Source organism: Fistularia commersonii, chromosome 6 (genome assembly GCF_037954325.1).
Source record: "Fistularia commersonii isolate RoL2024-O1a breed Wild chromosome 6, RoL_Fcom_v1.0, whole genome shotgun sequence".
In the NCBI taxonomy this organism is placed as follows: domain Eukaryota; kingdom Metazoa; phylum Chordata; class Actinopteri; order Syngnathiformes; family Fistulariidae; genus Fistularia; species Fistularia commersonii.
The window spans coordinates 18,960,304-18,985,560 of record NC_141289.1 but is presented as its reverse complement, the minus strand read 5'-3'; positions in this window follow the sequence as shown (position 1 = coordinate 18,985,560).

Sequence of the window (25,257 nt, the reverse complement as noted above, 5' to 3'; positions counted from 1 at the left end):
TGTTTACAGGAGCGTCGAGGAGCCGCAAATGAAGATTAAATATTGGCCGATCATCTGCGAGTCGGACGAGCTTCTCCCGGCCGCCCGGGTTTGACACGCATCGGTCGGCGTCGGGGCTTCCTTGCCGAGAGCCCTTTTGTTACATGATTAATTACTCCGACCAACAGTTATGGCGGGATTAACAATTAGCCGGAGCTGTCAGCCAGTCAGTCTAAGATGGCCGGCTAATTGAGCGGCCGGCCGGCCATTGTGCGCGAGAGGAAGGCCGGGGAAGCGGAGATGCTTCGGCAGCCTTTCATCTCTTTTACAGGCCCTAATACCGCGGCCCCGCTATCGGGCGCCGAGAGCCCGGCTAATTTTTCATGAATATTCATGAGCCGCCTCCATCCGCAGTGAACTTTGCAAAGTTACCTTCATGGTGCATGTTCTGGAAGTCTGCTGCAGACCAGATGAGAAATCAACTTGAAGTTGGTTTACTTTTCCAATTTTGTGGATGAAATTAAATCAAATCTTGTTAATTTTCCTCCATTTTATTTCCATCCATCCTTTATTCCTATATTGAGGAAAGGCATTTTATTTCATTTCTTGAAATTCATTCTTGTGTCTTTTTTTTTTTTTTTTTTTTTTTTTAATTCTTATTTATTCATATATTTATTTGATTTTTCTTATGTGCCAGGGTATCTGCAAATGTCAAATTCAAATTCAGACATGAATTTAATTTATAAAAAAATGAAGACGGCACAGAAATTCCAAGAAAAAAGCAAACAAAAATATCGGAAGGAGAACTAAATAAATAATTCAGTTGGTGGAGCGGGCTCCCTTCCAGTTGGAAGGTTGGCGATTCGATCCCCGGCTCCTCCTGTGTGCACGTCGAAGTGTCCTTGGGCAAGACACCAAACCCCCATTTGCACCTGATGGCCTGGCTAGCGCCTTGCAAGGCTTCCCTTCCACCAGGGTGTGTGAGTGCACGCGTGGATGGATGAACACGATCACGTGCAAAGCGCTTCATGACCCATGCGTACATCGGGTGATTTATGAACAAAGTACTTAGGCAACCTGTCTGATTTGAACCTAAAAAATATTACTTTTATTTTTATATTTATTTCTATTTTATTTTTATTTTTATTTTTATTTTTATTTTTATTTTTATTTTTATTTTTATTTTTATTTTTATTTTTATTTTTATTTTTATTTTTATTTTTGAATGCACCATTCAGATATATTTTTTCATGGAATATCATTTTCATTTTAAGATTTTTTTTTTTTTTTTTAATGCACAATCGCGCATTTGCAAATGCCATAGTAGGGGAGATTCGGAGCCCCAAAGCGGTTCCTTCTCCCAAAAAACAAAACAAGTGGCCTGTGGATGCCCTCACAAATTACGAGGATGAGGAGCCAAACTCGGGTCGAACTCGGACTCGCGTGTTGATGAGACGACCGAACCGGTTTCTCGGGTTGAAACACCCCGGTTGTGTTTTTACGGTGTGAGAAATGAACGTAAAACCTCGAGCGGCGTGAAGGCGTCGTTTCACGTCCCCTCGCGCCATCAAACGCTCAAAAGAAAAGATCAAACTCCGACCCGACAAAGAGGGAACCCCCGAAACCTCTCCGCCGAGCCAAGTTTTCGGACGGATAGAAAAAAAAAAAAAAAACCTGCAAGGGCCGGGGAAACTCAAAGGGGTTTTAGCCGCGGTGTCCATGGGAAGAACGGCGGCGGAGCAGCTGCAGCGGCGAGCGGTGGCACCTCATGAAAGAGCCGATGGTGAGGAAAGTCAATTGTTCTGCCGCTGAAAGGCAAAGAGCCCAGGAGGAGCAGCGCCGTGGAGCGCGGCGCATATCAAAATATCTGACAGACTTCAGCATTATGAAAAAAAACCTCCGTTCCTTTTTTTTTTATTTTGTTTCCCGCCCCGTCAACGCTGCCATCGGGACCTCCCCTCCCCCCCCCGACGGGCCCGTGTCATTGTCAAGGCCCCCAGAGTTCAAAGCGGGCCCTTCAGGGGCGGCTCAGTGTGCGCCGACACCATGTAATGAAATTAGCCGTCGTCGCTAAACAGGTTTCAATCAAAGCGGCCGAGCCAAAACCCGGTGGCCGGCGCTCATGAATCACCTCTTTGAGGCGCTCCGTGGCAGACGGGCCGCGACATTGTGGCGGCGCTCATTGAGCCATCATTCAGCCAGGTAGTCCCACCGAGAGCCGCGTTCACGGACCTGGACCGCGACGCCCCCGTTGCCGCGGAGTTACTTTCCCCACCCCCGCCCCGTGCTTTTTTTTTTTTTTTTTTTTTTTTTTTTTGGACGGGAAGATTGCTTCGTACGCCAAGGTGGAGTCGAACGCGGAGATGTTCGGAGTCACTGGCAGAATAAATGAGAGAGGAAAAAAAAAAAATATGATTGATAGGTAAAACACTCAGGCATGTGTAGAAAAAAAAATTGGATTTGTTTTTCTTGTTAAATTCAGTTATGGCAGATTTTTATTTGAAAATTTTTAGCGAAAAAACAAACAAACAAAAAAAAAAATTAAGAAATACAATAAAAAAGTGACATAATCAGGAATATTAAAAAAAAAAAAAATCAGATTTGTTTTTCTTATTGAATTCATTCATGGCAGATTTTTGTTTGAAATTTTGAGAACAAACAAACCAAAAAAAATGTAAGAAATACAATTAAAATGTAAAATCATCAGGAATATTTAAAAAAAAAAAAAGGATTTATTTTTCTTATTGAATTCATTCATGGCAGATTTTTATTTTAAATTTTGAGAAAAAACAAACAAACAAGTAAAAGTTTAAAAAATATGATGAAATAGTAAAAGAATCAGGCAATTTTTTTTAAATAATTTAATTTTTTTCTGTTTAAATCAATTCATGGCAGATTTTTATTTGAAATTTTTGATAAAAAAATGAAAGTGTAAAAAATACGATAAAATAGTAAAATAACAAAAATAAGGTCATATTTTAAAAATATATAAATATATTTTTCTTTTTAAATTCATTGATGGCAGATTTTTATCTGGAAATTTTGGGAAAAAATAATAAAAAAAAAGTTTTCAGCTCCAGTATATTTACAGAAGGTAGTTTTTCTTCTGATAAAAGTTATTTGACTGTATGAAAACATCACGGAACTCCAGAAGTCCAGAAGCAGCTGCTCCACCAGCAATGGACTGCTGCTGCTCACTGTGAATCACACACTTGCGCAATGATATGCGTACACGGGTACCTGTGAACGTGTGTGTGTGTGTGTGTGTTTGTGCAAAAAAAATCACAGAGGAAAAAAACACAACAAAGTGCTGCTCATTGTGCGTTAGCGGCGGTGTGAGGCTGATTTTACAAGTCTGTCAATGAGTGTATTCATGCGTGCGTGTGTGTGTGTGTTTGCGCAGAACACAAATGAGCATTATTACACAACAAACCGCTGCTCAGAGTGTGTGTGGGACTGTGTGAGGTTGCGATGCATGCGTTTACATGTGTATTAATGCATGCATGCGTGTGTGTGCGTGTGTGTGTGTGAGTTTGTCAAGAGCATCATCGAACATTAATACACGACAAACTGCTGCTCATCATGTGTCTTCAGCTGTGATGCAAGCGCCAACGTGTGTGTGTGAATGTATGTGTGAGTGTGTGTTCTTGCCTCCAGGCCCACCCTCCCCACATCTACCCGTGCACGTGCTCAACCGTGCACACACAAACACACACGCGGGGAAAACCGATGGCTTTGAATCAACCCTGCCGCTAATTTATTTGCGCTGAGCATTATGGGAATTAATGTACCTGACATTCAACGACAACAGCCGGCGCTTTGCGGCCCCCCCTCGCTTTTTTACATTTCAACACACCTAGTTGTGAACACACACACACACACACACACACACACACACACTGAACCTGGAGGTGCGTGAGGCTGTTAGCGGCGGCTGATGATAGCGGCACAACATTAACATAATAATTAGTGTCGTGTAATTGTTTCATTAAAACCAGTTGTTCCATTTCTCCTCTTGTTCTCCCAGAAGACGCAAGATGCCGTTTGGACGTCGGCCAAAGGAGGGTCGTCCACGTCTGTGCCGCTCAAGATGGTTCCCCCCTCGCCGCGTAGGCGGCGGGAGTCGGGCGGCGGCCGCTGCGGCCATATGTGGAAACGCCGTTTTTTTTTTTTTTTTGAAAAACGGCACATAAAAAGATTTACAGTGGGTTTTCATAACCTCCCCGCGGACCATAAAGCTCTCCCAACTCCTCTCATCAATTTATCGGAAAGGTTATCGTCGACGTCGTTGAAACTGAAAGTTTCCATTTCCCCACAAAAAAAAAAAAAAAATCAATCGATAAAATGCATAAATGATAATTAAGGAGAGGAATCAATCATTTTATTTGACTGAGGAGTAAAATCAGGCTAAAAATTTAGATTTGAAATGCGGTTCAAAATTTGTATTCCAGTCACGCCAAAATGTGGCATTTTGTATCAGAGATATTTTATTTTCAACGTTTTTGCTTTAAAATTGAGAGAAATAACCTGAATAAATAGTTTCACTTTCATAAAAATACCGAATTGAACAAAACTGCTGAGTCTGACTTACAACTTTACACAAACTCGAATGCATTTATTTGCTGTTTTGATAAGCAGTGTAACATTGTTAATTGTCTTTTGTTAAGTAAAGGGTAAGTCATTATAAAATGACAGCTCTAATTTAATCCGTCGAGTCTGCCGGGACCCGCGGCGCCTCGGATTTGCAGGATTTCTCATCAGATTTCAAGCGGGCGGCGCGAGCGGGCGATTTCAAAATAAAAGCCCGCGTTGCATAAAGTTGCACGGTAATGAAGCAAATCCTACACGTTCTGTCAGTTCATTTAAAAGGTCATACGGCAGTTCATTTATGCAGGCGCTCATGCATATACAATCACACACACACAGGGAGAGAGAAAGATCTGAGCGCTTATTACCATTTTAAAGGGGGACTCCCCTCTCCGAGCGTTTAGTACCTGCCAGTCGCCATTTGTGGGCCTGATGGACTCTTTCGGCGCTCCGAACCGGTGATGTCATTAATATTTCCACGAAAGCGCCGTTGTGTTTTACCTGCATCGACACGGGGGGTTTGTTTTCAACCGTAGGTGAACCGAAGATCTGGCATAACAGTAAATGTTGGATATATTTTATGGGGATCTTTCATTTCACTGTGCAATATTCAGAACTGTGCAATATTTCATTTCATAACAGCTACACTACAATTTTTCCTTTTATCATACTATTGTGCACCCCTTACCTCACTTGTTACTAAGACACTTATAGTTTTATCCCTTGTTTACTAAGACACTTTATAGTTTCACTGAGACGCTTTATAGTTTATAGTTTATTTTTATTTCTAATTCTGCCTTTTTCTTTTTATTATTTATTACTGTTATATTTTCTGTAACTCTGGCACAACAATGTCCTTCGGGATTAATAAAGTTGTTCTTATCTTATCTTATCTTATCTTATCTTATCTTATCTTATCTTATCTTATCTTATCTTATCTTATCTAGAAAGAGACACGTTGTTGGTGAAAAATGACAATTTTCACCCTGCGTCTAATTTATTTGTCGGTTTATTTTAAAACCCATTCATGAACCGAATCATTTCTTACAAAATGTGTATTATCGCGGCATATAAAACGAAAATGACGTTTTTATTTTCCGATTTTTAGAGTAGAGCCGGTTAGCGTTTCACATCCCTGGTTCGATTCCCACGGGACGCCTTGCGTGCACGTCCTCCCCCGGGTCTGCAGAAGCTTTATTAGACGCTAAATTGGCAAGACGTGTGAATGAGAGAGTGAATGTTGATCCTGTGCGTGCAGGAGTGCAGAATAAATACGATAATAAACTATTAATTTTTCCGGTGATTCTGTTGTGTGATATTTAGTGTGTGGAGGTTCTCAGTCATCCAGGTCAGGGTGAATTATTCTTAAAATCTTCTTATCTTTTGCAACTGGATTTGAATTTCTTCACTTGAAGAAGAATCCCTGAGGCTTCTTCGGTTCTGGTGAGAAACGTCACAACGTCATCAGAGTCAAGTGAAGAAATTCAATCACAAGACAAGAAGATTTCGACGAGATGCTATCATAAGTATTCGCCCCCTTGGATGTTTTACGCTTTTAATGCTTTCATAAATCAATCATGGTCAATAAAATTTGGCTTTTTGACACAAAAATTTATTGGAAAAAAACTTGTTGATATCAAAGGGAAAACAGATTTCTACAAAGTAATGTCAATGAAATAAAAATATATTTATATTTTTTTATTTATTTTTTTTATTCTTGTTGGTCCCAGCCTGCATGCATCCTGCCTATTTTTGTCTATTTATTTTATTCTTGTCATTGCTATTGTCACTATTTTTATCGTTGTTTAGTTCTGGTTGTGTATTTTTCACCCTTACTGTTCCATTATGTTGTCCATTTTTATCCCTGATGGTGTTTGCTGTCTATTTATTAGTGTATGTCTTGCTATATTCTGTCTTCTGTTTATATTTATATTCGTATTTATTTCTTTATTTTTATTTTATTTTCATTTTCATTTTTATTCTTATTTATTTTATCTATCTATCTATCTATCTACCTATCTATCTATCTATCTATCTATCTATCTATCTATCTACCTATCTATCTATCTATCTATCTATCTATCTATCTATCTATCTATCTATCTATCTATCTATCTATTTATTTATAGTATGTCTGTTTCTTTATTCATTTATTTTATTTGTTTGTTTTTATTTATGTATTTATTTTTATTTTTATTTTTATATATTTATTTATCAATTGTATTTATTTTATTTATTTTCATTTTTATGTATATCAATTCAATTTTCATTTCATTTTAAACTTTTATTTGACTTTTTTTTGACATTATAACATATGATGCCATGAGGGGATCAATAAAGTTTGTCTTATCTTGAAGTCAACATTGTGTCCAATGTCAGGAATTATATGGAAGATATAAATACAGCTGAATAAACTATTGGATTTAGCTTGATGTAGCTAAGATGCTAACTCCGCTATGAAGGGAGCGAACGTGTTTGCTTCTTCAAGACGAAGATTTGCAAATATTTTCCTCGATCGAGGACGTTTAAAGAAACGTTCAGCAAATGAAGACTACTAGATGAACATAGAGAAATGGATAAATGTCCTCATTGGCCTGAAGGTCTGAGAAGAAGTCACCTTACGCCGACTCTGGCAAACATTCTCGTTCATTAATCAAATAATCAGCGGCTGGAAACCTTTAAAAACTGTTGTAAGGAAAAAAGTATCAGTTGTTTCTGTCTGGAAAACACTGAAAAGCTGATTTTTTCAGGATTTTTAATTTCTTTTTTTCCTCTGCCGTCTATTCATATCTATGTTATTGCTCACTTTGCTGTCTATTTATTTGTGGATGCTATCTTTTAATTGTCTCTTATTTATATTTATACTCATATTTATTGATATTGTCATTGTTGGGTTGCTGCTGTGATAAAAGAATTTCCCCTACGGGGATCAAAAAATCTTATCTTATCTTATCTTATCTTATCTTATCTTATCTTATCTTATCTTATCTTATCTTATCTTATCTGGAAGAAGGACAAGATTGCGAAATGCTAATTGAACGGCACAAAAGTCCGCCTTTGTTTTGTCCCGGAAAGGAAAAGAGTTTTTCAACTCCGGTTTAAGGAGGACTCCAGGGCGGTTTGTGCACCAAACAAGTGTTTCAAATAAAAAAATAACAAAAAGGCAGTTTAATATCTTATGTTTCTTGTTTCGGGCGATGCTGAAAACGCGAGGCGGCTTCCTGACCGAGCTTCAGACGACCTCCAACGCGGCGCAGCTGCAGCTGCAGCACACACACACACACACACACACACACACACACACACACAGGACGAGGTAAACGTCTCACGGGATCGGCCAAAACTGTCTGTTAGCGTGTGTGTGTGTGTGTGTGTGTGTGTGACAGGCTGTGACATGATGCCAGATAGTTAGATACCACCGCTGGGGATTTGACATTTAGTGTTTTTTGACAAACTTCTGACGACCGTCTCCCGCAGATCATTATCAAAGCATTTCTGTCTGTATAATCAAGATGAATGAACACAATGATGATCGTCTCGTGGAGGAGCGACTCTCGAGGATGCGACGAGGGAGGAGGAGGGGGGGGGGGGGATGGTGGCGGGGCGACGGGCGGCGGGAGGGCGCCGCGCTAAACATTTCCATTTTCCCGAAGACAGATTTGTTGGCAGCTCTGATATAAAGCGACACCCCGGCGCTGACAATGTTTCTGTTAACTTATTGAATCTTTCCCCGAAAAGGTGGCGAGGGGGTGGGGGGGGCCTTCTCGAAGGCGGGCCGCAATCTAAAACATTGATAAATAAATACGGGGGGATATGAATGCGTTTGTTTGTTTGTTTGCGCTGGGTGTCGGTTTAATCCCGGCCCCCCCGCCACCCCTCGCTCGCCTTAGAAACCTCCCCAAAGACTTGATTGGTGTCGCGCACCGCAATTAACTCCGCCAGTGGCGTCTATAAATCAACTTCCTGAACTCGGCGTGGAAGGAGCCTTTTGAAATTGGCACCATCCGCCCTTATTGTTGCCGGTTGTGTGTGTGTGTGTGTGTGTGTGTGTTTGTGATGGGTGGGAGGGAGGTTTTCAAAATAAAGGGGCCCCTCCGATATCAGATATTCAGGAAAAACACGGAAAAAAACAAGTTTCAGAAAATCACCGTCATTCTTCAAGGCGCCGCGGGGAGGAAACGCTCATTCTCTTGACGTTTTTTTTATTTGTATTTTTTTTTTTTTTTTTTTAAACGGATCATCTGTTTGGTTGCGATTGAACCCCTCCTCCACACACACACACACACACACTTTTCCGCCGCCTTCCCGGCATTATGAGCCATGAGCCGCTGTCACCGCCTCCACCGAAGAGGAGCATTTAGGTCAATTATCGTCCCATTCAGAATCGCGTTCGACTACTTAGATTAAGAAAAACACTTCTTTGCCGGCGTCGTCCGAGCAGAGTAATATTTCCGTGCATCAAGAGGATGCTTTATTGCTTTACTTATTCATGTTTCATTTGCAATTCCTCGTGTGTGTGTGTGTGTGTGTGTGTGCATCCTCTAAATATGTACTGTATGTTTGTGTGCGCGTTCCCTTGCAAGCGTAGCTGATAACGCTAATCCTGTTTACTTCCCCTTCTCCTCTTTGCTGCTAAGTATTTCAAATATACCTTTACGCTTCTTTCCAGCACTTCAAGGCGCATCTGCGGCGGAGAGCGCGTGGCCCCCTGCCCCGGTGAACCGGCACCAGAACAAAGACTTCCCCATATTCCTCTCTGAATATGTAAAAACACAGCGGCGGCTGCAGCAGCCGAGGAGTCGAGGCGGGGAAATTAGCAGAACTATCTGGGCCATTGACAGGCCTCCCCTGTGGTCAAATGGGCCATGGTTGTGTTTGGCGAGCCCCCCCCCCCTCCCCCCCCGCCCCGGTTTCTGTGGCGGACTGCAGATAACCAGCCGGGAGGAGGAGACGCACCCGTAAGATTCGGGGAATCGGGGAGAGCGTGATGGTTGTGTCGCACTCTGGCCTTCAAGGCATTTTTTTTTTTTTTTTTTTTTTGAGTCCCCTTGAGTATAATGGACCTATAAGGGAAAAAAAAAAAATATATATATATATATATATATATATATATATATTTTTTTTTTTTAAATATGTATATATATATATATATATACACTGCTCAAAAAAATAAAGGGAACACTTAAAAAAACACATCCTAGATCTAAATGAATGAAATATTCTTATGAAATACTTTGCTCTTTACACAGTTGAATGTGCTGCCAACAAAATCACACAAAAACGATCAATGGAAATCAATTGTATCAACCCATGGAGGTCTGGATTAGGAATCACACTCAAAATTAAAGTGTAAAAACAAACTCCAGGCTGATCCAACTTTGATGTAATGTCCTTAAAACAAGTCAAAATGAATCTGTGTTGCTTCCTGAGTGGACACTATGATTTCACACAAGTGTGATTGACTTGGAGTTACATTGTGTTGTTCAAGTGTTCCCTTTATTGTTTTGAGCAGTATATATATATATATATTTTTTTTTTTTTTCCGTTGTGGAGTGTAGTTGAATTATCAGCAAGGCTTTAATAATAAAGTTGTTTTCAGATATCAACTCGGACGGCGGCTTCCGATGTTTCTCACTGTGTTTTTGGTGATTTTTGTGTTCTGTCTCGGTTCCATGTCGGGTCGTGGACGCGCTAATCTGCTGCTGACCGTAGAAACCATGTCCTCCTGCATGCGCCGTATAGATTATGCCTATGCAATATATATAATACTCAAAAAAATAAACAACAACAACACATTGTAACTCCAAGTCAATCACACTTGTGTGAAATCAAAGTGTCCACTTAGGAAGCAACACAGATTCTTTTGGACTTGTTTTAAGGACATTATATCAGCTTGTAGTGCCTTTTTACACTTTCATTTTAAGTGCAACTCAATACACGTTCATACATTTGAGTTCCATGAATCATTTTTGTGTGATTTTGTTGTCAGCACATTGAATTATGTAAAGAACAAAGTATTAAATAAGAGGATTTCATTCATTCAGACCTAGAATGTGTTCTTTTGTTTTTTTGAGCAGTGTATATAACTTGTCAGTCTATTTAAGATGAACTGTATTGATCCCCATGGGGGAAATGTGTTTATCAAAGCAGCGTAACGGTTATCGTGTCAATAAATATAGAGAGAAAATTAGCAGATAGCGAAAGACATCTCGCTGGAAAATTTCACTGTGCCTACACAATTTGAAAATCTTGATTTTATAGATTTCTTTTTCTGTAAATGTCTGATAAACGACACTTTGGGAATCCAACCGCCGCTCTACCCACTGAGCCGATTCAACGCAACTTAAATGCATGATTAATTACGTTATTTTCTTTTCTTTAAAATCCATTAGATCACCCGCACGGGTTCTGGTTTAATCTAAATATACTGAACCTACCTACGCATGCGTTCATAGCAGTGACGAGGGGTGAGGTTCCCCCATCGAAGGCTAGTGAGACACCGACTTCAACACAATCAGATTTACAAACATATCAACCCTGCAGAAGAGCTAATAAGCCGCAGAGTTGCGAGAAAAATCATGAGCACCCCCTATCGTGAGGCAAGAGGGCTGTGTGCCTCACTTGGTGGCTCGGCGTAGCTGTTGTATGATCGCTCAGCACAAGAAGCTAGCTACACACATACAGTTGTTGCTAAAAAAAAAAAAAAAAAAAAAAACACTTTTCATTGGAAATGTAGTTCATATAGCAAGTGTTGAAGCATTTTAAGAGAGCAATACATTCCTAGTACAGAGCATACAAGGAGTTAGCCGTCACTGAGGCTCTACAGTCAGCTGCCTCACCGCACATCTCTTCTTAGTATTTGAACAGCAAATGTTAAAATCAGGTGATTTTGAATAAAAAAAACAATCTAAAACCGGTGAAATCGAAAGAAAAATATGTTTATAGTGTAAATAACTGATAACTTTAATATTTTAATTCTTTTTTTTTTTTTATTGTTTTCTTTCCAAGATTGGCAAGTGAGGCACGGCCTCTCCTGCCTCCCCTGCCTGCACCCCACTAGTTCATAGACTCTACTGCACAATGCAGATGAGGGAAATGCGAAGGGGAAATGATTGTACACGATAATTACGGTCGTCACGGGGCCAAACGAAGCCACGGCCAGGCTCGTTCTGCTTGATTGAAAGCAACAAAATAACAACCGCGTGTTGTCGCGCGATGAGAGATTTACGCTATGCACAGGTGTTGTGTCAGAAAGCTCTGGGTAATTCTGACCCTTTTAGGTGATGATATTTCCAGCCATTTGTGAATCCCCTGACCCGCTGGCACGGCAGCGGCCCTTCTTGGCCCGCCTCCGGCGTCAGGGGAGATCCTGATTCACAGAAGCCATGGCTGCCGCTCAAACCCGGCGGCAGATGCTCCCTCGCTGCTGCCCGGCCAGCCGGCAGCCTGCCTCCTCTGACATGCCTGTATGTCCATCCGTCAACTCCTGAAACCTGCAGCCTCCATCAGCAGTCTGCTCGCGAGGCGTTCGCCGCGGCCGCTAGAAATAAAATTAGGTTAAAAAGAAAAAAAAAAAAAAAAAGGTTTATGGAAGGCAATATGTTCTGATGAATTATTGATCGGCTGACGTGTTTCATTGCCCGCATCGGCCGATGAATGATTGATGGCAACATGTTGCAGTGCCGAGCTCCTTCCCATTTTTAGTTATTTTAAATTTATCTTTAATGTTTAGGTCAATTACAGGACACTGGAAGTGAAGGAAGGCTGCACTTTACTCCGCGCCATCCTGGATCGTGGTGCAAAACGCCTCCAGGATAGCGCTCAGGTTATGCGGATGCGTAATTAAATACGATTCCAACGCGCTGCTTATATAGACGGATGTTTGTTATTAAGCATCAACAAAAACATCTTAACCATCTGCATTGGCGGATTTCACAGTCTTAATGACTTTGCTTACGCTTGCCCGGGAATGTTAGTACACAGCAAACGATTCATACGCTGCAAAAAGGTATCGGGTTTAGCGAAAGGCAGCTTTCAGGTTGGAAACCCATTGGAAGAAGAGATACACATAGAAAACCAGTCCCACCAAAAATCTACATTGAGAACGAGAATCAAAGTTTTGGAAATGTATATTTTTAAAGCAGCTCCTACCTCCACTTCAGGTAGGAGTGTTTGAGGGACCAGAAAGATTAGATATTTATCCTTTGCAACGGCAGCAGCGTTCAAATGTTGACAAGAATAAAAAGGATTTTTTTTTTCTTTTTTAATTAATTCAACAGAATCCGGGGGATAAAGTTGTGCACAGGAAGGCTGATACATAAACTGATTCAACTCCAGGTAATGGAGTATTATTTACAATATAGGAAATGACAGAATTATATTAAAAATCAAGACGTATACATTACACCATATATATCAAACCTGGGCATTTTTTACATCAAGCTGTTTTCATTTTTTTTTTTTTTTAAAGCATTTTCAATCAATATTGAATTTAGAAACTCATTTTGTCGCTTTTAATTTTGTATGTATGATTAATGATTTTCAAGTTGAAATAAAATGCCAAAAAATTTTAAAATTTTAAACGTCTGTTTATACGAGGAACTGCTCTGGCTCAATTCAAGGTGAACCCCCCCCCCCCCCAGAATTCATTGCACCCCAAACCACCCCCACATCGTTCCCAGCAACCCCCAAAAATCACACCGAAAAAACAAGCATCAGCATAAACACCAACATATGTGACTCGCAACGATATTTAATTCGCAATTTTCATTTTGTTTAATTTATACAACACCCAGTTGGCCCGTGCATAAGAATTAAAGAAATGAGGCTCAGCAGCCAAAAATAATTGCCCAACTCTAAAATATATGTATATACAGTTCATATGTATCACATTTTCTGAGAGCGATTCTGCATCAAATGCTTTCAGACCAGGATTGGGAGAATCCTGCATTCAGCTTCTATGGGAAAATGCAGATGTTATGAAAACACATTTCACATTCTTCTTACAAATGTGTGATATCAGTCGCCATTTGGGAAAATCTGATCTAGACTTTTAAAGGCTGCAAAGCATCAAAAAAAAGCTTGTTTTCTGCCAAAAATTGAAAACAAGTGGACGTACAGCACGGAAACTCTTTTTTTTCTACTGATTTTTCTGGATTTCAAATACATTTTTGATCAAAGTGTCAATTTAGCATATATAGAGAAGCACATCTTCCTTTTCGTAGGTTGCGGAATCATACTTATTTTTGGAAAACAGAAGAAAATACTTTGATGAAGTTTGGTTTTGGTGGCTTCAGCTGCAGTCCTGCTTCTTCTTCACCTTCTAGTCAGCAAACTTGATGTGACAGGTGTTACTGTAAAAGAAAAAAATAAAATGATTGGGGGAAAAAAACACAAAGTTGGTGCTTGTTTTGGAAACAAACTCTCCGGCTTCGATTCTTCAGTTTTGTTGAGCAAAACGCTGAATCCCCAACTGATCCCGGGGCGCTGCAGAGAGGCTGCCTTCTCCTCACGGTTTGTACATGATGGGATAGATACAGAGGACAATTCCCTGCAAGAGATAAATATGGTGTCAGGTAAAAAAAAAAAAAAAAAAAAGAAAAATTAAAAACGACAATTAATGTGCAGATGAATAAGAATATTAAAAAAAAAAAAAAAAGATAAATACAATCAGAAAAAAAGCAACAAAAATTCCTATCTAAAAATAACCAATAAATATATATATATATAAAAAAAAGAGCAATAAAGAAAAAATGAGCTTGACGTTAATAATAGATCATGTGAACAATCAACAGATCGAATCTCCACCAATAAAGTAATGATGGCAGAGGTCATAATCTCTAACGTTTATATTTTAGTGTGACAAAATGTACTAAACTGTTTGTAATAAGTTTGTCGAACTGGCGTCGCGCCGGCCCAGTTCTGTGTCACTCAAAAATGTGAAATATTCTCACAGATTGAAGCAAATTCCACCGTCGCGGCCTGGAAGTTTGCTTTTCCTGTGTGTTTTTGCCTTCCTGTCGCGGATGAACCCTGGAATCGGGCACCGGCCATCTGCGGTCCTGTGAGTGCATGTGTGTGTACGTGTGTGTGTGTGTGTGTGTGTGTGTGTGTGAGCGGTCTAGTGTCCGCTGGGAGACTCGGCCGCTGCCCCACTTTCGGCGCTCTCATGTCGGACCGGGACCATCTGATGGGGCTAAAGACCAGTGGAACATGTTTGGATTTGGCGGCGTTCTGCGCTGCAGTTGTTTTCCAAAATGCGCGGGGCAATCGATGATAATGAGGAAAGACATTTTAATTGGGGCCGCGGCAACCTGGGGACAACACGCGGGCCTCGCTCGGCGGGGGATTAGAGAGCGGAGACGGGAAGAAGGGGAGGGCGAGGGGTCTAGTCGCCATCACAACTCCTTCTGGAGTGTAGCTGGGAAAAGTGTTCAGTTTCAGATGGAAATAAAATCTGCATATTATCTTTTTCATGTCGCTGTTGTCCGTTTACCATTACAGTTCTACCTAATGACCTTTGCGCTAAACTGAACAGTGGACGCTCGCTATTTCTCGGTTCGGCTTTCGCACCCTTGCAACTTCTAACTTTTTTTTTTTTTGTAATTTTATTCTCACGATTGAACGTTCTTTAGCGGTTTTGGGGGCGACGTGGAGCAATATCTTTGGAACCGAACATTTCTGGTTGGATTCCCGACTCTTCCTAGTGTGTCGAAGTGTTTTTGAGCGAGACACTGAACCCAGACCTGCTCCCCTGGCGCTGGTGGACGGCAAACCTACTGCTCATGGTTCATCCATGATGAGCTCATCGCAGAGAACGAATTTCCCCATGAATTACAGCATAAATTATTTTTAGCTGTATTTGAATGCTTTTATTGTGATGGAATAGCCATATTCTAGCCAAAGAAGAAAAAAAGAAAAAAAACAGTAAAAGTATTGTAAAATTAGGCTATGCAGTGTGTGTACGTTTGTGTGTCTGTCCATTAAAGAAAAAAATAAATAGAAAAATAAAAAATAAAAAAAAAAACCCTCACTAACCCAAGCTTACTGTTCTGTATATTTCCTGTGCATCGTGTATTTGCAAGTGTATTTGCAGTCCCCATGTCCTCTATTGTTAGTCGCTTTGGATAAAAGCGTCTGCCAAATGCAATATAATGTAATGTAATGTAAAATTAAACTAAAATTCCCCTTATAAAATAAAATACTAGATCTCCTTTGCTGGTATGCATTCTATGAGAAGATGGCTTCTCCAACGTGACGACGTCAACGGCTTAATAGACGGCCGTTCTGGTCGGCTGACGGACGAGGAAAAGGAAGAAAAACGACAAGAAGAGGAAGAACTCGAAGAGGCGGTTCTCATGCTCGAACCCGTCGCAGCTGTGATAAACGCGGCAAAAGCCCTGCAAAATATGTCGCAAAATTGGGACGACGATACCGTTTGGTCGGTCCACTTTTGTAACTTAACAGACGGGACCGCCGCGGTTAAAAATACATTTTCAACCAGAAAAAAAAAGCTATAATGATGTTTCTGTAGGAAGAAAAAGGTCAGTAAAGCATACGTACGCGCAGAGAGGTTTGTTGAGGGTTAATTGATCGGTAAATACCATCAAAATAATCACGTCTCTATTCGCGGAAAAAAAAAATCTCTGCTGTTACTCTTTCATTCTGTTTGTATCTGCGTGCATTTTACACTTCATACCTCAGTTTAATGTTTACCGTCTAATGTAACAGTGCACTTTACTGCTATTTAAGCACTTGATTATTATTATATTGTTAATTTCATGTCAGCGTGGGATTGGGAGAAACGTCTTCTGCTGTACGTGCAGAGAAATTGACAATATAGCTGACTTTTAGCTTTAAGAAATCACGTCGCCGTTTTTCTGTGTCTCTTCCCGATTAACCCCGGCAACACATTCACTGCTCGGATAAATCCTTGAAGTTTCAAAATCTTAAGACGTAGGATGAGGCGTGAAAAGCAGATTTATTTAAGGTTTGGGACATTTACATCTTAACTATGACAGGAAGCAACGCCATCAAGTTGCCCAAGCAGGCTGATGGGCTTGTCCAATGTCATCCCAAGGTCATTGGTTTTGTTCCTCATGTTTGTGATTAGTTACTCCTAACTTTACAACGTACTCTGTTTTAAGAACAACTTTGACCAATAAACAATCAACTAAAATACCTCGAAGAGGCAATGCGGTCGGGAAGCTGCGAACGATAAGTTGGACTTCGGCAACGGGGATACAGCCGGCATCTTCTCACCCTTATTCAGTCACCATTACCGTAGTGCACTTTAGTTAGTCCAATTTTTCTACAGTATTTTATGTTTTATCCCCTGAAGATGTCGGAAACAAGAATGGCGACTAGTACTGCTCATGTATCTTCTACCAAGAAGCAAAGGAGATTGATTGATTTGGAAACGATGTTTTTGGTCATCAAGAAACACGAGGACGGGTAAAGTCCAAACAATTGAGGCTAAAGGTGAGTACGGTACAGGTATAAGAAGGAAAAGGTAAACCGGTTTGAATTGGAAGATAATGGTATCATAAAAGGTCGATAAAAAATAACACCAACTCTGCTGTCGATATTAAGCTAAGCTAGAAGTCGGCAACCTTTAACACCCAAAAAGCCATTTGGACCCGGTTTCCACATAAAAGACTGGGAGCTGAAATTATTTTGATGTCTAAAACAAAAGTACCACTGCATATATTGATTTTTGCTACCTTTACACTTTGCATAACTTATGAAATCCACAAAGTGCTACAGAGAAAATTAAATTAAATGTAATGAACACATTTTGTACATTTTGAGCTTTGGGCTGTCAGAGAGTGTAGCGGAATTTTAAAAATAAATTGAGAAAAAAAAAAGTCACTGTCAGCAAACCATAAAAAATATTTGCTAAATATCTTCATTAATATTTATTTTACCTGTTTAATGGGACGTCTACATCTGAACTTCTGCGCACAGCATCGGCAAATCGGGGCTATACTGGCTACCGCGAGTGTACCGTTTATTTTGAGCATCAAAAAATAATATAACTTTTTAATATTCAAAGATCACAATAATCATCCAATTTAGAACTACTATTAAAAAAGGAATTAACACAAATAAAATACACGACCCCTGAGCTAAGCTAGCTTGTAACTTTTCACCGGCAGTAGGTTAACTTTTAGCTACACGGTATATACTGAAGGGAATCCTTCGCTTCATCGTGACCGTACTATCTTTCAGCTAAACTAGTCATAATTTGTTTTTTTGCCATTATGCAGAAGTTTTTATTTTACAATAAACTAAAAGTCCTTAAATTGAACGACCGGTATTCCAAAATTAAACAAGGGTCAAAGGGAACTGGCCATGGAGAGAAAAGTTTTGGAGAACTTTTCCGCGGGGACTCCACGTACTTTCTCTGAATGCCGTACTTCGATAAACTTCCTCCTAAGATGAGTTTCCAATATTGAAAAGGAAACTACAAACGCGCTCGCATGAAAACCCGCACAAAAAGTCTCCCCGCACTGAAGCGCAAGAGCCGGTTCCAGCCCTCTGAATCCGCTGCCATGCCTGCAGGTTATTTTAAGCCACGTCCACATTGTGAAATCAAGCGATAAAGAGCGGAAAAGACGTCCGAAACTTCGCCGCGAAAACACATATTTGGTGAGATGTGAGCTTGGAAACGGTCTGTGTAGCTACATGAAAGCTCTGCGAGAAATGCCCGGAGAAGTGAGCGGGGGGTTTGAAACTGAAACTCATTAAACATCTTACGTCATTTATGTATATGTAAGATAAGGAATTCCATAAATAGGGCTGTTTAAATTAAAAATTGATCATGTATAGGGGATTTACATGATAATGAGCATGTATGAGGAAGCTCATCTTGCTCTGCATTTACAGGCCATTTAGTTCGCGCACGTCGGACGTCTAATGAGATCAAGAAAAACTCAGACGGACAATATCAGCGGCAACTGCAAATCTTTTGTCCTTAAAATGTTTATGTATATTAGAGGCATGTGAGCAAAATCAATATTTCATGAGGGTGAAAGCGTGCATATGCGGCCTTTATATTTATGTGTGCGTGTCGGTTGAAAACAAAGCAAACCGCCCACTGCCATGCCATTTAATATTCATCCAAAACCCCCGAGCGAAAAAAAAATAGCGCAAGGTGTGAGAGGGGGAGGCTGCACGACCAGAAAAAAAAAAAAAAAAAAAAAAAAAATCACAAAAGTTGGAGATAAAAGAAAGAATAAATAAAATAATAAATGGCTACGGCAACAAATCTTGATGCGAACATTTATTCACCTTCTGTAAAAAAAAAAAAAAAAAAAGAGGCGGCAAACCTGGAAAAAGCCAATGGCTACTCGCGGCGCCGCTCGCTAATCAAGTAAATGTAACATCAGAAAGAATAGGTAATTTGAGACACAAAAAGAATAAGTAATTTGGGAGGCACGTACCCATGTGGCCAAATTATTTATGCCTAATGGAACCGGGGTGTGTGCATTCATTTGCAATTAACCGATCTGCTTTATTACCTGTCACTAGAAAAGCTTGCTAATGCGGCTGAAAGCCCCGCGACGCGACGCTGCTAATTACAGTCTGAGGTGTGGAGGCACTTCCTGCTGCAAGGAGAGTGGTTTTCGTACCTTTCCTCCTGTGTCTGTCGGCTTCTGAACGCCCTCTCTCCGCTGGAAGGGCGCACAGGAACCTACTTCTGCTTTCCCGGCTTCTGGAAAACCACAGTTGGAGCATTTTTAATGCTAGTTTTCGAGAGAAAAAAGGCCGGGGTTTATTTGTTAAATGACAACGACGTTACACAATGCTAGCTCGAATCGGTTCATGCTAATGCTATCAGGCTCCTTCGTCGTCTGCCAGTTTGATACTAATATTTATTTGTTCAGTCTATCCATCGTTTTCTGTTCGTCCCTCTGGCACAAAAAAGGAAGAATAAATGAAAAAAAGGTCATGTTTTAATCTTTAATCAAAAGGACAAAATATGTAAAAAAAAAACAAGACATAATTACCTATCCATCTAAATATCATTTTTTTTCTGTTTATTTCTGAAAAGGAAGAATAAACAAGGAAAAAAATATTTTATTTAATATTTAATAAAAATGCAAAATTAAAAAAAAACAAAAGAAAAACAAAACAAGAAAAACAAACAAGATCATTTTTTATTTGATTTCAGACCAAAAAAAAAAAAAGATATAATTACCTATCTGTCTCTACCCATCTATTGTTTCTCTGTTCTTCTATTTATAAAAAAGGAGGAATAAAGAAAAAAAAAAAAAAGTTCATTTTATTTTCAATCTTTCAATCACAACAAAGACAAAAAAAATAAAACTTCATGATAAAATTAAGTTTGCAATTTTTGCATGGTTGAAATCTTCAGCTGGGGGAAGGTGATATTTTTAAATATGAGCGAATCCTTCGCCGGCTGTCACCGGGAGAGCCTCTCCCTTCGCCCGCAGAACCTCCTCTACAAATATTCGTAATGAGCCGGGTGGGTTTGGCGCAGCGTGGCGTCTCGCCGCACCCGATTGGCTGCTTCCCGCCTGCGTACCCAGAAGAGGCTCCCTTAAGAGCAGATCTCCTGTTAAGTATGAAATCCCTGAGAGGAGAAGTGTAGCAAGGACTCTGGTTTCTTTAAATATACCGTGCCATCTGGGGAATATAATGGCTTCCATATATAATTAAGAGCAGTACGACGTTGGAGGATTTATGTGTCTTTCCGCTGCACCTTAATGGCTGCGGCTGCTCGCTTTATTTAGACACGCTCGACATGGACAACATTTACATTTTAGAGTATTCCCTCTACGCGTGTTCGTACAAAGGGGGGGAAAAAAAAGCTTCGGGAGGAGACGGCAGGCCCGGGTTAAAGTTTGTAGGCCGGTGGTCGAAAGCAAGGATGTGCGTTGAGGTTCATTGCAATCGTGTTTACAAACATATGAACCCTACAAAGGAGCTTATTCACCATTTCATTATTCAAAATCTCATATCAGCGTCACACATGCCATTTAATTTGAAAAAACAAAAAAAAAATTGTCTTACCTTGACTTATAAATGAAGTCCATGCGGCGCTCTGTTTGCACAAAAGCGTCGATAACTTGATTATAGAAGTTGTCCTTGTAGAGCATCATTAAAAAAAAAAAAAAAAGAAACAACTAAATGGGAAAGCACTGATAAATATAACCATTTAATTCAGTTTTTCTTTTCCAAGATCGGCCTCTCCTGACTGCACGTCACTGGTGGAACTCCCTTGATGAACTAGTAGAAGAGAAAGAGAACATGCATTTTTTGATTAAAAAAAAAATCATTTTATAAGAGAGGAGTGTGTTTTTATTTAGTGTTAGTAAATTAGAGCGTTAGTGTTCTTGTTAAACACCAGGTAAATAGATGTTCCCTTCTAGGTGGAGTTATCGCTGCAGTCTGAAATAGCAATACAAAAAAAACCATCAGTACACAAACAGAGGATAACAAAGGACGTTATTTCACATCAACCGCGACAAACAATTCCTTCACATAAATCTCACAGACAGCACGTCTGCAATTCGCTTCACACGACAGTAGAACAAGTATCAAGCCATGCACGGATGGGTAATACAAGTTCACGTCACATTAGCGTTCAACGTCGACATGAAACAGAATTTAACTCACCTTTTCTTATTCGTGTAAAGAAATAAACCAGGTGAACATGAAGAAAAGTGGAAAAACTCCACCGGCCTCTGCAGCGCTCAACAAATTCTACTGCATCGTCCGCAGGTGTGATGCGTTGGAGTAACTGCGGTGCATTCAGGGGTGGAGGATATTTGAGAATCCTCCAACAAACACATTTCAACAAGCTGTTACCATTAAAAGATTTTTTTTTTTTTTGGCATACTTTAGCATATATGTGTGGAAAATGTTTTTACAGAATTTTTTTTTTCCTTTTTTTTTTTAATTATCGTTTTTTGCATTAAGCATTTTGCATTTAGGCAAGGACTGATTTCCTGTCAGTCTTTGGTTTTTCTCTGCATTCTCTTTAAGAGGTCACGCAGATATCAAAACAGATGATTTTTGGTAGCAATAAATTGTAAGTAAAATATTTCCGGCATCATCGGCTTTTCATTTTATTGATAAAAATAAAAGATTAAAAAAAAAAAAAAAATGAAAGCAAAACCCAGAGAGAAAGAAAAATCAACAATTATTATTTTTTGAGAATATAACGCTGAAGGTTTTCGTGTATCTTACATTTTAGGAGTATTACATTAGTATGTCATTATGCGTTAGAATTAGTATAACTATTACTGTTATTATTGTGCATTCAAGTTTCATTTGAGCTCCATTTATTTTTAAATCTAAGATGAACCAATTCAATCAAATTTCACCTTATTTTGTTTCAAAAACATATAAGCGTTGAATCAGGATGGATGTTATGGACTGGATTTTTTTGTTTTTATCATGATTTCATGTTGTCAGCATTTTTCGTGATTTCACATTTTTATCATGATTTCACATTTTCAGCAGATTAAATGAGCAGATTTTTTTTTTTTTTTTCTCAGTGTTAATGTCAACGGAGTTCATTTGTTCCTAAATAAAGACTTGGCTGATTGGGAAAAAAAAAAAAAAAAAAGATTGGGGCGTTACCACATAAGAACTCTCCTCACACTTGACAGATTGAGCTGAGTCGTACAACATCCTCCTCATCCGTGCACGAACACGCCGATCCAACTGAGGACCAGGAGCGCCTGAAAAACACAAAACAGGACGTCCCGTCCGTCCATCCGATTAAAAGACGTCCACAGCCTTCTTCAAACACCAGGCATCCAAACCCGGTGGAAAGAAGCCGCCGGTCACATCGATGACTGGGACGGCGAGTCACCGGCGTGTAGTCAAACTTTAGCGGAGCTCCAGGGGTCCGTCGGCAGGAAACGAGCGCTAATTGCGCTAATGAGCTTGTTTGGATAAGCTCGTATTTCTCCCTCCGTTCCCCCTCGGCGCCGCAAGCCGGCGACTGGCTTGCAGTGATGCCGAGTTAAGTAGGACACACTCGGGACGGGACGGATCTGACGGGCCGAGGATCGGCGAGCGTTCGCCCGCCGCATCCATCACCGGTAATAAAGCTCCGCGACGTGGCGGCCGGCTGCCATCCATCATCGCTCGTTTGAGATAAGTTTGGCTTGGGCGTGACAGGAGTGAGGGATTATTGCCATTAGAGGCAGATCTTTTGTTTTGATGGCCCGTCTTAATGGGGTTGCATTAGGGGGAAGTCCTAGGGGCCAGTTTTTGGGTGATTAAGCAGGCAACACATTTACAAGAATCTAATTGAGAGAACAATGGCGGAGACCCGCAGAGTGCAGCGCTCTAATGAACTGACGCTCCCTGAACTCGTTTGGCCGGGCGCTGACATTGCGAACCACACGCCTCCGATGTCGATCGACCGCTTCAGGTGCGGAGGGAACGACCGTACGCTCAACTTGATCATAGATAGCTAATAGAAAACACAAAAATGGCATCTCGCCGTCTTGTACGCAATGCTAACACCTCATGATGACCCTCATAAGGATCCCTTTTCTTGACCTCCAAAGGTTGCGATCGAAAGTCAAATTTGAGGTACGATGGGTCGGAAACAAGGAAACGTCTTACGTCCTGTCTTCGTTCCTTAACCCTGTGATCCATCGATGTCAAACTCCGGCCCGCGGGCCAAATTTGGTCCGCAGTGTGATTATATTTGGCCTGCAAAACCACATAAAATGACTATTAGCACTGGCCCTCTGCTATGATAGCATACAGCGCATGAACTGCTAATACTACAAATGCCAAAATTGTAATTGACCTCTCCTCTGTTGATAGTTGCCATAGCGACCTTATGCTAATACTTGCACTTTGCTAGCCCTGCGAAAATAGTGAAAAGACGGGCAGATAAGGGGAGCTTTCTGGAGGTAGAATATCTGTTTTGTTATATAAAAGACAGACCTGTTTGTCTTCTATACAAATAAAAAGAGGCATATGACTTTTATTCTATTTTTATTTAAGAAATGAATGCCATTGATGTGTTTTTTGATTTTGAATTTCGATTTTGCATGCGTGCAATATTAGGTTGTATATTGTATTGTATTAAGCTTTTCTTGTTCCATATTCAGTTTTTAAGCAAGGCTTGTTCGGGTCCATGTGAGAAGGTTCCTTGTTATATCAGGTTGATGTTTTTTTTTTTTGATAAATACTTTTTGAGTTTGACACCCCTGCCGTAATCAATAAGAAACATCGCTATAGATCTCTGCTTTTATTTTAAAATCTGTGTTCACTATCGTCGTTTCCCCCCCACACTCTGCTGATTGATGTAACTTTTCAATCATAAATATGTGGAATTATACCTTAGTAAAATGAGGATGTAAAAATAAATAGCTGTAAATGTACATAATTTACCAGCGTGTTTTTTCATATAGCCGTGGTTTCAAATGGATGGACCGACCACAGACTGTCCTACTCGGGCTGCGAGATAAAATCATGCCATCAGGACGATTCTTCTACATTTTTAAACTCCTGGTGAGGCTAAATGGAACAAGTCACAACACATTGACAGGCCTCTTCACCCGGATTATCGCGGTTTTGGACAATCAAGGCAAAAACAAATAGATTGAAAAACTGTTTTTACCACAAAGCGCTCATCGCACTAAACCCTGAACACTTGCAGTAAATCCTTTTTTTTTTTTTTTTACGTTTTACTATTTTTTTCTGTCTACACATTTATCCATTCACTGTTCTAGTTTTTATTTAAATATTTTTAACTTGTCATATATTCATTCGTATATTTTCATTTTTTTTTATTTGTTCCGTCTTATATTTTTTCTGACCCAGAGATGTTGCTAATGTCGCGTTGTTTTGATTCCACCGAACCCGAGAGCTGCTATCTCCAAATATCATTGCACATATAATGTCAGTAAAAGTGTTGAATCCTTGAAATCCTTAAAACTTATCATCATCTTTTCATACCTTCCCATGCATCTTTATGCTATTTTATTAATATTCACCCTTATTTTATCATTACCTGGTTTAGCATAGCTCTAACTTACCGTCTCTCAGCTTGTCTTCCCTGGATCTAATGCAGATATAATGATATCAAAATTCCATTTTTAATGAAACTGCGTTAGAACTAGTCATCTGATGTAGCTGCTGGTATAAAACGTGTTTTATTTCATCCGGCATTGCCGGTGATTAATGAAACGCGCTCTGATCAACACTTACCCATCTTTGTTCAGACTTAAATAAAATCAGGTTAAGTGGATCTGTGATGTCACATTTCACGGCGTAGCAGGTTGTTGTCTGCCGTCTCGTGCCCTAATTAGGCTTAAAGAAAAGAAAAAAAAAAAGCAGCAGCCAAATCAAGCTGTCGTCACCTGAGATGAAGGACACCTCCTCTGTGCCAGGAGACGCTTCTCTTTTGATTTTTTATTTATATTTCTGCACCCGGCCGTGGAGAAAAAAAAAAAAAAAAAAAAAAAAAGTGGGTCAATGAGCAGATTTTCAGAAACCAACTTTGAAACCTTGCTGTTGTCTGTCTGTCTCCGGTTAAGCGGTATTAGATTCCCCGGTGCCACTTACTCATTAAAAATGTTTAACAACATTTTAATTGAAGAATTAATTACCTTCGGCTGGGCAAAACCCTCCTAAATTTCATCTGGGGAGTCATCAACTGCGGAGCAGTCGGCGAAACTGTCAGGGTGG